This window comes from Canis lupus, chromosome 16 (assembly GCF_048164855.1).
Source record: "Canis lupus baileyi chromosome 16, mCanLup2.hap1, whole genome shotgun sequence".
In the NCBI taxonomy this organism is placed as follows: domain Eukaryota; kingdom Metazoa; phylum Chordata; class Mammalia; order Carnivora; family Canidae; genus Canis; species Canis lupus.
Window position 1 is genome coordinate 33,920,921 of NC_132853.1, and position 16,191 is coordinate 33,937,111.

General features: G+C 42.2%; 1 long non-coding RNA gene across 3 annotated transcripts in view; it reads right to left on the reverse strand.

The window, feature by feature from the left end:
• Positions 1 to 16,191, reverse strand: part of LOC140607494 (uncharacterized) — a 122,368-nt gene that overhangs the window by 63,113 nt on the left and 43,064 nt on the right. For 2 of the 3 annotated variants that reach the window (XR_012009498.1, XR_012009495.1), the window contains exons 4-5: positions 12,342 to 12,470; positions 11,886 to 12,049 (exon numbers count right to left, since the gene is read on the reverse strand). This is a non-coding gene — a long non-coding RNA (uncharacterized lncRNA). The remainder of the gene's footprint in view (positions 1 to 11,885; positions 12,050 to 12,341; positions 12,471 to 16,191) is intronic. The other variant, XR_012009497.1, reaches the window with a different exon arrangement.

Here is a 16,191-nt window from a genome sequence, read left to right on the forward strand (position 1 = left end):
ACTTCTGAAAGAAATTGAGGAAGACACAAAGAGATGGAAAAACATTCCATGCTCATGGATTGGCAGAATTAATATTGTGAAAATATCAATGTTACCCAGGGCAATTTACACGTTTAATGCAATCCCTATCAAAATACCATGGACTTTCTTCAGAGAGTTAGAACAAATTATTTTAAGATTTGTGTGGAATCAGAAAAGACCCTGAATAGCCAGGGGAATTTTAAAAAAGAAAACCATATCCGGGGGCATCACAATGCCAGATTTCAGGTTGTACTACAAAGCTGTGGTCATCAAAACAGTGTGGTACTGGCACAAAAACAGACACATAGATCAATGGAACAGAATAGAGAACCCAGAAGTAGACCCTGAACTTTATGGTCAACCAATATTCGATAAAGGAGGAAAGACTATCCACTGGAAGAAAGACAGTCTCTTCAATAAATGGTGCTGGGAAAATTGGACATCCACATGCAGAAGAATGAAACTAGACCACTCTCTTTCACCATACACAAAGATAAACTCAAAATGGATGAAAGATCTAAATGTGAGACAAGATTCCATCAAAATCCTAGAGGAGAGCACAGGCAACACCCTTTTTGAACTTGGCCACAGTAACTTCTTGCAAGATACATCCACGAAGGCAAAAGACACAAAAGCAAAAATGAACTATTGGGATTTCATCAAGATAAGAAGCTTTTGCACAGCAAAGGATACAGTCAACAAAACTAAAAGACAGCCTACAGAATGGGAGAAAATATTTGCAAATGACGTATCAGATAAAGGGCTAGTTTCCAAGATCTATAAAGGACTTATTAAACTCAACACCAAAGAAACAAACAATCCAATCATGAAATGGGCAAAAGACATGAAGAGAAATCTCACAGAGGAAGACATAGACATGGCCAACATGCACATGAGAAAATGCTCTGCATCACTTGCCATCAGGGAAATACAAATCAAAACCACAATGAGATACCACCTCACACCAGTCAGAATGGGGAACATTAACAAGGCAGGAAACCACAAATGTTGGAGAGGATGTGGAGAAAGGGGAACCCTCTTGCACTGTTGGTGGGAATGTGAACTGGTGCAGCCACTCTGGAAAACTGTGTGGAGGTTCCTCAAACAGTTAAAAATATACCTGCCCTACGACCCAGCAATTGCACTGTTGGGGATTTACCCCAAAGATACAGATGCAATGAAACACCGGGACACCTGCACCCCAATGTTTATAGCAGCAATGGCCACAATAGCCAAACTGTGGAAGGAGCCTCGGTGTCCATCGAAAGATGAATGGATAAAGAAGATGTGGTTTATGTATACAATGGAATATTACTCAGCTATTAGAAATAACAAATACCCACCATTTGCTTCAACGTGGATGGAACTGGAGGGTATTATGCTGAGTGAAGTAAGTCAGTCGGAGAAGGACAAACATTATATGTTCTCATTCATTTGGGGAATATAAATAATAGTGAAAGGGAATAGAAGGGAAGGGAAAAGAAATGTGTGGGAAATATCAGAAAGGGAGACAGAACATAGAGACTCCTAACTCTGGGAAACAAACTAGGGGTGGTGGAAGGGGAGGAGGGAGGGGGGTGGGGTGAATGGGTGACGAGCACTGAGGGCAGCACTTGAGGGGATGAGCACTGGGTGTTATGCTGTATGCTGGCAAAGTGAACACCAATAAAAAATAAATTTATTATTAAATAAATAAATAAATAAATAACTTCCAATTTCCAACTAGAAAGAAGAAGAAAAAAAAGAATATTTCATTAATTTAATAAATACAAATAATGGGGAAATGAGGAAACAAAAAAATATATAACAAATAGCATAAAACTAAACAGCAAGAATAAGACCACACATCCTGGATGCCAAATAAATGTAAGAGAGGTGAATTCTGCTATAAAAAAAGTCAAGATTGGGCAGCCTGGGTGGCTCAGCGGTTAAGCGCCGCCTTCAGCCCAGAGTGTGATCCTGGAGACCTGGAATCGAGTCCCACGTGGGGCTTCCTGCGTGGAGCCTTTTCTCCCTCTGCCTGTGTCTCTGCCTCTCTCTCTTTCTCTGTCTGTCTCTCATGAGTGAATAAATAAAATCTTTAAAAAAGAAAGTCAAGATCCTTAGAACAGATTTGAAAAATAAAAATGGAATTATGTGTTATTTAAAAGAGGTGAACCTACGGGGTGCTTGAGTGGCTCAGTAGGTTAAGTGCCCAACTCTTGATTTTGGCTCAAGTCCTGATCTCAGCTCTGTAGTCAGCAGGGAGTCTGCTTGTCACTCTCCCTCTGCTCCTCCCACTCCTCCCTCAAATAAATTAATAAATAAATAAAAATCTTTAAAAGAGATGAGATGAGCCTAAAACAAAATGACACAGTGAAGTCGAGAAACATTGGCTGAGCAAACAGATATTGAGTAAAGCAAACAGAATTAAACAGGGGTAGAAATATTAAAGGGCTGAAGATAAAATGTTAGACCAAGAATCTAAACAGTTTAAAGGAGGATATTATAAATGACAGTCACTCCATGAAAAAGTTATAAATAATAAGTATATGAAAATGTATGGGGATCCCTGGGTGGCGCAGCGGTTTGGCGCCTGCCTTTGGCCCAGGGCGTGATCCTGGAGACCCAGGATCGAATCCCACATTGGGCTCCCGGTGCATGGAGCCTGCTTCTCCCTCTGCCTCTCTCTCTCTCTCTCTGTCTCTCTCTCTCTCTGTGACTATCATAAATAAATAAAAAATTTTAAAAATTTTAAAAAAAAGAAAATGTATGTAGTAAGCAATATTGAAGGCAACAGCTCTTAGAAATGCAGAGAGAATTCAGTAAAAGAGAAAGAAAAGCATAGCCAGACAGTCTAAAACAACTCTCTTCAATTTTTTTCTTTACATAGACAAAAAAGGAATAAGTATATAAATTATTTTAGCAACATAATTATCAATCTTGATTTAAAAGAGATGTAGAAAGAGAACCATGTACACTTTGTTAAAAAAAAGAAAATATTCTTCATGTCTATAGAAGATTGAAAAATAGTGATCATGTACTTGCCCGTAACTATATGTTTCTTCTCAAAAGTTAATATTTGCAGGTCATGTTCATTGACTACAATGTCATAAATTCAGAAGCAAATAATTTAAAGAGAAACAAGCAAAAAGTTTTAACCACTGAGTAAACCTGGAAATGATTCTTTAAATAACTTAGGAAATGAAACAATTTAGAAATAAAATAAAATAACAATTTATTTTTTTAGAAATAAAATTTAGGGCCAAAAAAAAATAGACCACTTCTTTTTAATCTCTTTGGGATATGGCTATACCCATACCCAGAGGAAAATTCATAGCCTTAATTTTTTTTTAGATTGTATGTATGTATTTATTATTTGAGAGAGAAAGGGAAAGCATGAAAGCAAGTGGGGGGACAGAGAGGGACAAGCAGACTTTGTACTGAGCACAGAGCCCAAGATGGGACTCAATCTCAGGACCCTGAGATCATGATGTGAGCTGAAATCAAGAGCTGGATGCTCAACTGACTGAGCAACCAGGCGCCCCCAAATTAATTATTTAATTATAAGAAAGATTTGAAAATGAATTTTACACAAATAATAAGCACATGTAAAAATATTCAGTATCATTAGTCCTCAGGGAAACTAAAACCATGATGAAATACCATTCCACACACACTAAACTTGGTAAAATGAAAATGATTGACAGCACCTGAAAAGTAACTATGATTCTCATATGTTGCTGGTGAGATGTAAAATGGGATATTCAGTTTGGAAAAATGGTTGGCAGTTTCTTAAAAAGTTAAACATATATCTACCCTCTAGTTCAGGCATTCCATCTGTAGGCATTTATCTAAGATTTGATTAATTAATTCCTAAAAAGGGTTTAGAGTCGTGCCTGGCACACCAGTACATGCTCAAGAAATGTTAATTATATTGTTTCTAAAGAAAGGAACTGGTGGCAGAGAGCCCAGATGATTTGGAAGAGTCAAGTCTTCTTGCCCTATTGTTTGGTCTCATATTTTAATGATGTGCATTGTACATGGAGATGGAGATCACACACATCAAGTAGTGTGATGACACCCTCCTCATTAAGGAATTCCTCTTCTGTTTTTTTTCTATGAACAATAACAGAAAACATCTTTTTTTACGATAGGATAATCTTTTTTTAAGATTTTATGTATTCATTCATGAGAAACACAGAGAGAGAGAGAGAGAGAGGCACAGATACAGGCAGAGGGAGAAACAGGCTCCATGCAGGGAGCACAACATGGGACTCTATCCTGGGTCTCCAGGATCACGCCCTGGGCTGAAGGCGGCGCTAAACCACTGAGCCACCCAGGCTGCCCTAACAGAAAACACCTTAACAGGGAAAACACCCATTAGGCCATCTGAGTCAGAAAACAGAATGTGAACTATAAACACTGTGCTGGCATTTCCTCTGATCTCCCTTTCAGGAAAAGCAGAGACTGGCTGAGGACAGAAGATCAATGCTAAGGGGAATTGGCAAGTCCCTGCCCACCTCTGCTCAAAATAACATCTACCAATGTAGACATCTACTCACCAATATCTATTCAGCAAGAATAGCACCATTTAGAGGAAACCAGCATGGATGGGGACCCTGGTCTGCATCCCAACCCTGTGGACATGGGGCACAAGAGCACCCCTTGCCCCATTTGTCAGTGTAGGGGAGCTCATCTGTGATGTTCCACCTAAACAGCACCCAGGATCAGCAGCATTCAGTACATTTTATTTCTCTGAGTCAAAGCCTAATTCTTGGTCACAGAATTCTTCTGACAGTTTAACTGCCTATATTGTTTGGATTTTGTTTACAATATATACACTATATCACTATGTAATCAGAAGAAACAACAAAGATATTCCCTCTACAGGGGGAAAAAAAAAGCAATAACTCCGGACATATAACCTTCTAAACATTTATTAGCTAATCTCTTAACAAGGCAGATTGGAAGAAGCAGACATGAGTGGGCGAGCAGCAAAAACTGCCAATAATAATAATAATAATAATAATACCAATAATACCAGTTGCATGACACTTCTCCATTGATGGGGTACTTTCTCAGATGTGATTTTGTTTCATTTGTACAGCAAAATAGCACAGGCTCTTCCCCCCAGATATCCACTTTTCCCTCACTGCCAGCCTCTGTCACCCCAATAAGAGACTCCCATGCCCACATCAGTAGATACATCTCTCTCCATTCGACCATCCCCATCCTGCTCTATATTCCTGCAGAGCACCAATCACTACCTGACCCTGAATACAGATAGATCCCTATCTATATCTACTTCTCCAGAAGTAGCTCTAGATCTAGATATTTCTCTAGATAACTATAGATATGGAGCTTATCTTTCCTACCAGAGTGCAAGCTCTAGGAGGTACAGAATCTCATGTGTCTTATTTGCTGTTGCTGCACCAAGGGACAGAGTAGGCACTCAGTAAATTTTTGTTGTATGAACAAATGACTGACAGCCTCTATGCTGGCCCTGGTGATCCCTCCTCCTGTGGTCTCCCCTCCTTGAGTGTGGGCAGAACTGAGTGACTCGGTTCTAACAATCAGGATACAGCAGAAGTGACAGGATCAGGTCCTCCAAGATCAGGTCATAAAAAGACTGTGGCCGGGGTGTATACTTTCTGACCCTCGAGGATCCCCAGCTGCCATGTAGTGAGGACACTGAGGGAGCTTATGGAGAGGTCCATGTTGTAAGGAACTGTTACAGACTGGATTGTGTTTCCCCAAGATTCAAGGCTTGAAGCCCTGACCCGCGGTCTGCCTATACTTGAAGATAGAGTCTTCAAAGAGGTCATTAAGGTTAAATAATAATAATAAAGGTGGAGCCCGAATCCAATATGACTGCTGGGATACCAGGGATTCACACGCACCGAGAAAAAGCCATGTGAGGACACAGCAAGAAGGTGACCATCTACAAGCCAAGGAGAGAGGCCATAGAAAAAAGCAGACCTGCTGGCCCCTTGATCTTAGACTTGCAACCCACAGAATTGTGAGAAAATAAATTTCTGCTATTTAAGCCGCTGGCCTGTGGTATTTTGTTATGGAGCCCTACAGATGAAAACAGGAACCAAGGCTGTGTGAATGATCTGGAAAGCAGATTCTCCAGCCCCTGTTGAGCCTTGAGATGACTGTAACCTTGGTCTATAGCTTAACGGAAACCTCATGAGAGACTCAAAACCAGAGCCACCCAGCTCAGCTGGGTCCAGATTCCCAGCCAACAGAGAAACCCAGAGATAATAAATGCTTGGTTTTTTTTTTAACCACTACATTTTGGTATAACTTGGCACACAGCAATAGGAACTAATACAGTGGATGATGGTTCTTTGAGTTAGGTGAAAGCAGTGTTATCATTATCCCCTGTTCATGAGTGAGAAAGCTAAGCCTAAGAGGTGGAGTGCCTTGCCTGAGGTCAAACAGCCTGGTAGACCCACTCAACAGACAGTAGAGGAAGCCAAAGATGAGCTTGGCTTTCACCTAAGTTTTGCTTTGGGCTATCCTGGCAGGACTATCCAGGTGGGGGCACCAGAGGGCACCTAGAGAGAACATTCCAGAAATATCCCAGAGTGTCACTTTAATGTCTCTTTGGAGTCTTTGCTGCCAAACAGTTAAAAGAGAATAGGTATTTTAACAGGGATCACCCTGGTAATCATACCATACACAGTAATGAGGCCCCTTGGACATAGTCTAAGACAATTGCCTCCCTCACACCAAACTGCTTTTGAGGGTCATGTTCAAAAGGACCCCAGTGTGTAGGATCCTATCAAAAATTATAATAGCAATGACTTATAGAACACTAGCTATATTCTAGGTGATGTTTTAAGCGTTTTATTATATTCCTTTAATTCTCTGGAGCCATTCTGCTATTATCCCATTTTACGAACAAGGAAACTGAGGCACCAAAATGCTAAGCAATGTGCCCAAGGTTGCACCCAGCTAGCAAGCAACGGAATCAAAATTTAAACCCAAGCATTTCAGCTCCAGAGGCAATGCTTTAACATATTTTTCTCTAGGTCTTCACATTCTTTAATATCTACAATGGAATAGAAATGTGTTGGCAAGTCTCTTTACCCCATAGTCTCTCTAGTTTGAAAACATCAAAGTGAAAAATGATCACAGCACATGAAGGATATCTTGCCAGGCCCCATGGAAAGCTTTTAGAGGCTCCCCGCTGCCCTGAGTGTGACTTATGATGTCCTCCAGGCTCTGACTCCTGCCTTCCATCCCAGCCTGAACACACAGCTCCCTCCCACACGCATCCAGCTGGGTTTCCTCTGCGGACATCCGCACAGCCAGCACCCACGTCTCCCTGCCTTGCACAGGCTCTATGGGAGCACACCTCCCTCCTCTCCCCTCCTGCTAAACAAACCTCATGTTTACCCCTTCAGGGCAGCCTTGCTGCCACCTTCACACCGCCTTAACCCAGCCCCCGACCCCCCACCCGTGACTCCCCTGACCTAGCCACCTGTGTCTTACCCTCCTGTCTCCCTTTCCCACTGGACTCTGATTTCTACAAGAGCAGAAACAGGTTATTTGTCTTTATATTCCCGCAATTAGCACAGCACCTGGCACCTATTAAGTACCAGTTTGTTGAGTGAACACAAGCCCCCGAAAGAACCTAGCAACATTTTTAGTTATGCACTGCAACTGTCTCCACTAGACACTCCCAGAGCACAGAGCCATACAAAAGTCACACTAGAAGAGACCCAGGAGAGATGCCTGTTTAGTCCAATACCTTCAATAAATAGGTTTACAAAAAACAGCTTCAGAGGAAAGAATCAACCTGTCTCGACTAGTCAAGGGCAAGTGTGGGAGCACAGCGGGGTCATGTTTCCAGATGTCTGAGCCCCCCAAACTCTCAAAGTCACCTTATTAGTTTCCTATTGCTGCTGTGACAAATTATCATAAGCTTAGCTTAAAAGCAACATAAATTTATTATCTTACGATTGCAGAAATGGAGAGTCCAAAATGACTCTCACCAGGCTAGTCATAAATGGAGCTGGATTCCTTTCAGAAGCTATAGGGGAGAATTGGTTCCCCTCTCTAGCTTTTAGAGGCCACCACATTCCTTGACTTGTGACCCTTTCATTCTTCAGAACCAGCAGGGTAGCACCTTCTGTCCTCCCCTCTCCTTCCTCCTCTTTCCCTTATAAGGACACTGATGACAATCCAAGTAATCTTCTCAAGATCCTTAGCTTAATCACATCTGCAAAATTCCTTTCACTGCATAAAGAAACCTATACAGATTGTGGGGATTAGGACGTGGACTTCTTCCAGGACCATTCTTCTGTCTACCACAGCATCCAAATGCTTCTGATGCAAGCAGATTCATGATCTAATAGCATCTTCTATGGGCACGATGATTAAAAACAAAACAATATTAACAAAATCCAACCTTCACCAATGTATTTTGTTCTCTTTTTCTACTTCTGGAGCTCCAGTTTAGAAGAACTGGCAGGAGGAGTGGTTCTCAATAGATTTATATAAAATATAGTCTTATGTGTGAATAAGTGCAGTCTACTCCTCTCTAGTGTTTATGGCTTAGGCATGTGTTTCTAATATTTAAATCCTTCTGATTGATTCCCTACAGAGTCAGGAATATCTAATTTGCAAAGAGAGGGAGGGGCAGGAAGAAAGGTTTAGTGAGTCTCACCATGTGCCAGTTAGTCTGGGTCTTATTTAATATAAAGCTCCCCATAGCCTTCTGAGCCTGGCTCTGTTATGTCCTGTTTCACAGATGAAAAACTCAGAGAGATGAGGCCACTTATCTAACTGGCAGACCCAGTAAGTGGCACAGTGGGTTTGAGGCCCATAGTTCCTTGGCTCCAGAATTCATGCTCTTTCCACGAGGCTTTGTTCCTTGCCCCCTACCCAAATTCCAACTTTCTTCTAGCTGCCAGGTTGATTGTTTGATGAAAAGAAAAACAGAGAAAGGGGAATAGGGTAGGAGAAAGAGTTGGAGAGAACCAGAAAGCAACTGTCAGGGTGGCTCGATTTGGTTGAAATTTCCCATGAGTCAGCAACGCTGGGGAAGCCCTTCCGGAGGCGATGGGTGCCCCTCCACCAAAATCTGCAGTAGAGGTCCAGGAGGCTGCTGGTTGCTAGGCAATCCCTTGCCAGCCACACTTCATACCAATCTAATTAGCAGATTTCACCTGAACTCCAACAGTTGCTAGGTAACTTTCTGGGAGGTTTTTCCCCTCCCTTCCAGGCCAATATGGATCCCAAAGACAGAGGACCACAAGGTGTTTGTGTAAAATGCATCCATATGTAAATTTCTCCCTTGCGGCCTCACTGTACCCACCAAGAGTAAGCAAATCCAGAAAATATCATTCAGTGGCACTGGCCTTGTAAAAAGAAAGGTCCCATGAGCCAATGAATTGATCCTTCAGAGACAGGAGACTAATGGGGCCAGATAAGGCCAGAGATCAGAACTGTCTTTGAGAACCACAGAGGACAAGAACTCTTACTGGCAACTCTGAAGTGACCAATCCTTTGAATCACCTAAGAGGAAAAAAAAAAAGGGACTAATATTTATGAAGCACCTGTTACTACCTGGCAATGGGTTAGATGCTTTCATAAACATCTCATTTCACCTTCGCAAAATCCCCGTGAGATGGGCACCTGTTACCATCCACATTTTAGCGATGAGCAATTACAATTCAGAAACAATAAGAAATTTCATCATGATCTGTTCCCCCACACACACCCCGGCAAAGGAACAAGAAGTTAAAGACAAGAGGGTCTGCCCAGGCCTGGGTGGCTCAGTGGTCGAGCGTCTGCCTTTGGTTCATGTCGTGATCCCCGGGTCCCGGGCTCGAGTCCCACATCAGGCTCCCCTCAGGGAGCCTGCTTCTCCCTCTGCCTGTGTCTCTGCCTCTCCGTGTGTCTCTTCTGAATTAATAAAATCTTAAAAAAAAAAAAAAAAAAGAGGGTCTGCCCAAATTCCACGCATGATCTTTCCATGACTCCCTGCATGGACTCTTTCCGCAGGATGGCAAGTATTACTGTTTGTTCAGTATAACCTCAACATTAAAACAAACTGCCTGCAACAAAATGCAAACTGGAAAAACATGAATTCTCCTCCCTTGTTCATCCAGGGATTTAACACGAATTTAAGGCAACGATTCTTAAATTCTTTGGTCCCAGAACCCCTCTACACTGTTATAAATTAATGAGGACTCCAAAAAGCTTTTGTTCATATGGGTTATATCTGTTAACACTATATTAGAAACTAAAACTGAGAATTTTTGAAAATAGTTATATATCAATTAATCTCAAAAATTACAAAAAGGAATCCATTTCATGGTTAACATAAATAATTTATTTTTATGTAAAATCACTACTTTTGAAACAAAATAGAAAAGAATGAGTAGAGCAGCCCTGTTTTACATTTTTGCAGATCCCTTTGATGTCTGGCTTCACAGGATAGCAGGGTTCTCATCCCTGCTTCTACAATCAATGTGTAGCTTTATCACATGCCAGCCACTCCCTTGGAACATCTCTCTCTCTCGTTCTCCACTGTACATTTGTGAGAGAATGGGAGTGACATAAGCAAATGACATCCGATAGTCTTATAAAAACAGTTTTGACCATGAGGACTCTCTGAAAGGGTCTCAGAGGCCCCCAGGGATCCCCAGACCACACTTGGAGAAACACTGCCTCGGGGCATACTAATTTGAATGCCAAAAATGTAGTCAGGGTTTGACTGTGTTCCTTGGCACTTTCTAGCCAACTGTTTTAGAATGTCCCACATCTCTCTTGCCTGTAGCATTTCATGGTCCCTTAAAACCACAGACTGCCCTCTCTGGTATGCAATCTCTGCCACTCTGTCTGCAAAAAACAAGCTATAGATACTGCCTCCAGATTGACTGAGATGGTACAAAACAGAATCCATAGTTTATGTCTTCCCAGCTCCCCTTCCCTCACCACTTCTGATAAGTGGTGCAGAAAGAAGCAGGAGATCTCCTGGTCCTCTGTGACTAATAGAATGATGGATATAGGAGCCAGCCAGGCCAATCAGAACCCTTCCTTGAATCTTTTCACCCTGGCTTGCAATTTCTTTTTCTCCTCAAGTATTAGCATGTTATACCAGATCGTCAACTCTATGCCAGTCCTTGACAGTCATTCAGCCTGCCCTCCCACCCCAATCCCACCCTGACAGCTTCACATGTTGAGGATTCCATGAGATGATTTCCATGGGCTCTTTAAAATATATATATATATTTATTTATTCATGAGAGACACACAGAGAGAGGCAGAGACACAGGCAAAGGGAGAAGCAGGCTCCATGCAGGAAGCCCAACGCGGGACTCAATCCCGGGACCCCAGAATCATGACCTGAGCCTAAGGCAGATGCTCAACCACTGAGACACCCAGGCACCTCTTCTATGGGCTCTTTTAACATTGAGGTTCTGCTCTAGTTTTTCCTGCTGAACACTTCATTGTCCCTGTGAAATTCCACCTTGGCTTTACTGCCCATTAGGGTCCATGTGGCTGAATTACTCCCCATAGACTGGATGAGATGGAGCACGGATACTCTTCTCCTCACTCCCTCCCACCCTCCTGCACTCTTGCCCAAACTATTCTTCAAGGAGTCAAAGTGTTCTCTGCCTTCATGGCAGGAGTGAAGCAGCCCAGGTTGCCCTCCTGGTGCAGCTAAGCACCACCCATTCCAACACCCACACTTCCTGCTATCGTGGTATACATGGTAAATGTGCCTTGTGTCTTTGGATAAGCTATTTTCTCTGCCCTAGGAGTCAGTCTGATTCACTTCAGCAAGCACTTACTGAGTGCTTAGATATGCTGTGCCAGACACTTCGTCGAGAATACACAGTTGGGAAGATGAAACCTACCTCAAACCATGGATAGTGGGATCCCTGGGTGGCGCAGCGGTTTAGCGCCTGCCTTTGGCCCAGGGCGCGATCCTGGAGACCCAGGATCGAATCCCACGTCGGGCTCCCGGTGCATGGAGCCTGCTTCTCCCTCTGCCTGTGTCTCTGCCTCTCTCTCTCTGTGACTATCATAAATAAATAAAAAATTTAAAAAAAAAAGATTTAAACCATGGATAGTACCAAATCCTATAAATACTATGTTTTTCCTCTACATACATACCTATAATAAAGTTTGATTTATAAATCTGACACAGTAAGAGATTAAAAACAATTAACTAATAATAAAATAGAATTATTATAACAACATATTGTAATTGTAATAAAAGTTATGTGAATGCAGTCTCTCACTCTCAAAATACCTTATTATACTATACTCACCCTTCTTCTTATGAGAATGTGAGAAAATAAAATGCCTACCTGATGAGACAAGGCAAGCTGAATGACTAGGCATCGTGATGTAGCATTAGGCCACTTCTGATCTTCTGACAATAAGTCAGAAGGAAGATCACCTGCTTCTGGACCACGGCTGACCACAGGTAACTGAAACTATAGAGAGCAAAACTGTGGATGAAGGGCAGTGCTATAACCACCAACTACAATAGCTAGCTAGCAAGCATCATGTTGCACATGGGACTTTCGCAGTATAAATGATAGAATAGCCACCCAAACCTGGCTTGAGCAAAAAAAGGAGGATTATTGCCTCTCCTAACTAATAAAGCATCTAAAGCAGCTTAATGTTGGTTTTCTCCATTTATCTCCCCCACCCCAGATCCATTCCCTGCCCTTCTCTATCCTGTTCTGCATGATGGAGGCTGACCTGGGCTCGATCTCTGTCTTTGAGATCATCACCCAACCAATGCAAGTACCAGCAGGAGACTGGAAGGCTTGAGTGAGGGGTGAGGTCAGATTATTTACTTCCTACCAGTCCAACCCCACTTACTCTCTGCGTGGTGAATCTGGCAATGGCTGCCCCCCTCTTTCCCAGGCTAGCCCCTGTCAGGTTCTGGCAACAGTGTTCCCTCAGCCCACCCCTTCAGAACTAAGGGTACCAGTAGCCCCCCTCTGTTGCCAGAGAGAGAGAGAGAGAGCCAGATGAAATGCTGGTAGGGTTAGAGAGAAAAGAGATCACCAGTGGTGGGGACTGACCCTCTGCCGACTCCCTGTGCCAGGAAGTTCTTGTCTCCCTTCTACATCAAAGGCAATTCTCAGCTCTACCCTGCTCGCCATCTCTCACTAAGAGGAAGCCAGCTCTGGTATGTTCCTCTATGGTTCTCTGGACTGTGGCCCTGTTCCAGTGCAGTCACAGGAACATACTTGCTGCCATTTTGTTTTGAAATAATAAGCCACCCCACAAGTTGAAGCTGATGTGCCAAACCTCATCAGAGTCAGTGACTTCTTCCAAAATTATCATAATGGGCATGGATGCATGTCAACTTCCAGATTATCAGAGATCCCATCTCATTCAGCTTAATGCAGCAAACATATTGCATGGAATTATTTGGGAAATTTAAAAGCACCATACAAATAGCAGGCATAATTAATGCTGTATTAAAGGCCTTGCCCTGGGCCCTGTCCATCACTCTGCCCTTTAAGGGAGAAATCCTGTCTCCCATGACAGTATTACATCAAAGGCAGATCCTTCACATCCACTGTCCATTCATCACCTCAGAACTGCCTGCTCCACTCACACCACATCCCAACCCCCTCCAAATTCCAAGCCCTCCTGACCTCATTGCTCTTTCTCCCCTCCCTCTTCTGACTTGAGACCTTCCTGGAGATGATGTTGCCTCTACCCTGCACTGTGAAGGCTTCCCCTGGCTACCCTGTCTCTGCCCACACAATGCAGGGCCTCCCTCTGATCCAGAATGGTCAAGCACTCCTTTCAAGATGCTTTAGGTGCTCATGTCCCCCTGATCCCTAAAAAAGAAAGTGGACAACTCTGGAATACCAAGCCATGATATGACTTCTAAGGAAAATACACTTTACTTTCCAGTGTTCTTGATATTAAGTGGTGGGAGAGGGTAATGAAATACTGCAAGCCCCTAGAAATAGCTCTGTGATTGTGAGACTTGTACACCTGTCTACCAGTATACTCAGAAAGTCTAAAATGATGGCTGATAATCTTGCAGTCAGTTCGTTGTGATCCGTCCAGAGTCAATTTGTTGTTCTTCTGTGCTTTCTCCTCCCTCTGTTTGGATTTCTACATCTATGGCTGTGTAACATAGACATTAAAAGCAAAAGTTATAGAATCATATGACCTATTTTCAAGTTTTGGCACTGTCCCACACTGGCTGTGTGACCTCAGACAACTGACTTAATTTTTGTGAGCTACAATAGTCAAGTGAGAAAAACAACTCTGCCCTACCCACCTCATAGATATCTGAAGCCTGAGACAGTGAAAGAACCCAGTTAGTACTCAAAAAAAATATGAACTATAAAAAAACATATATGAACTATGATTATTTTATTATTATAATTATTATTGATAAAAACCCAGGTGTACGTAAATTCTGTTTTCCTCCCCTTCCCATCACCACACAGCACCTTTCAAGTCACCCTTTGAATGCAGCCACCTACTTTACCCAAGACCACTGGGGAACTATTTTCCTCATAGAGCCCTCTAAAAGAATCACCACTCAGAGCTCATCTCTCCATAGAAACCCAGAGAATAAATAGAAGCAGCAGGTTTTCAGCGGTTTCCACTCTGACTGTTTCAATTAAATTAAATCCCACAAAACTCTTCCATTAGCATGTGGGTGGAGAAGACAGAGATGTCTCAGTGACCTTTGTTCCATGGTTCACTCAGACCTTCCAATTATTTTCAGCTAATATCTGATCTCCTTACCTGGTATTGTTACAAGGAAACTGCACCAATGTCTGTGTGAGGAGATGTGATTAGGACAAATCTGTTATAACCTTAACATCTCTTTCAAGGGCTGAAATTATAAATATGTTTTTCCAAATCATGAAATCCTTTATCAAGTACTTGTCCTTTTCTTCTCCTTGTGGGCTCTCTCCCATAAATACCTTTCCTCTGTTCACAGAGTCTTGATCTTACAGAAAAGTAAGTGGTAAAAGAATAGAAATGGGATTCTCTATCTCAGTTCAGATGAGAATGTGCCAGATATACCATGTATATTCAAAGTCCCATGGCTGTGAAGGCACATCAGAAGTCACTGTGCCATGTATAGGATTCCCAAATCTTTCCCCATGAGGACTTTCGTCAAGAACAGGAATGCGGACAGCAAGATCTCTCATTACCACTCAGTTATAGCCAGGTGGTATCTCAAAGGTCTGGCTTGGCTGGCTGCCGCGGGAAGAGTTTTAACTGCAGTAAGATGAAGACCTCAAGGAACAAGAAAGGAAACTCTATTGTTGGTGTCAAGAGGGGCTATAGGGAGGTAAAGACGAGGATGTTCCTGGTCCTAGCTGGGGCAAGGGAAGTGGCTCTGCATTTGGATCAACACTGAGTATGAAATAGAAAAGTGGTAGCTCTATATTGAGGAAAATGCAGCCTTTTTCAAAGAATGATCTACAGATATACATAAGCCAACATGGAAATATCTCCAAAACACATCATTAGAAGAAAAAAAGCCAGTCACCTTGTATCTACTTATCTACAGTATTCCGCACATACAGAAGACGCACATTAATTTGATTCCAAAAGCAAAAGTAGCAAAAGCAAAAATAAACAAGCAAGGTTACATCAGACTAAAAAGTTTCTACATGACAAAGGAAACCATCAACGAAATGAAAAGGCAACCTACAGAATAAAAGAAAATATTTGCAAATCATATATCTGATAAGGGGTTAATATCCTAAATCTATAAAGAACCCATACAACCCAACAGGAAAAAAATCAAATTTAAAAATAAAGGAACTAAGTAGACATTTTTCCAAAGCAGACATACAAATAGCCAATAGGTACATGAAAATATCCTCAACATCACTCATCAGGAAAATGCAAATCAAAACCACACCTGTTAGAATGGTTGTCAGTGGTGGCAAGGATGTAGAGAAAAGGGAACACTTGTGTACTCTAGGGGGAAATGTAAATTGGTGCAGCCACTATAGAGAACAGTATGGAGGTTCCTCAAAAAATTAAAAATAGACCTACTGTATGTTCTAGCAATTCCACTTCTGAGTATATAACCAAAGGAAGCAAAATCACTATCTCAAAGAGATAGTTGTATCCCCATGTTCATTGCTGCATTATTTACAATAACCAAAACAAAGAAACAACCTAAGTGTCCATCAACAGATGAAT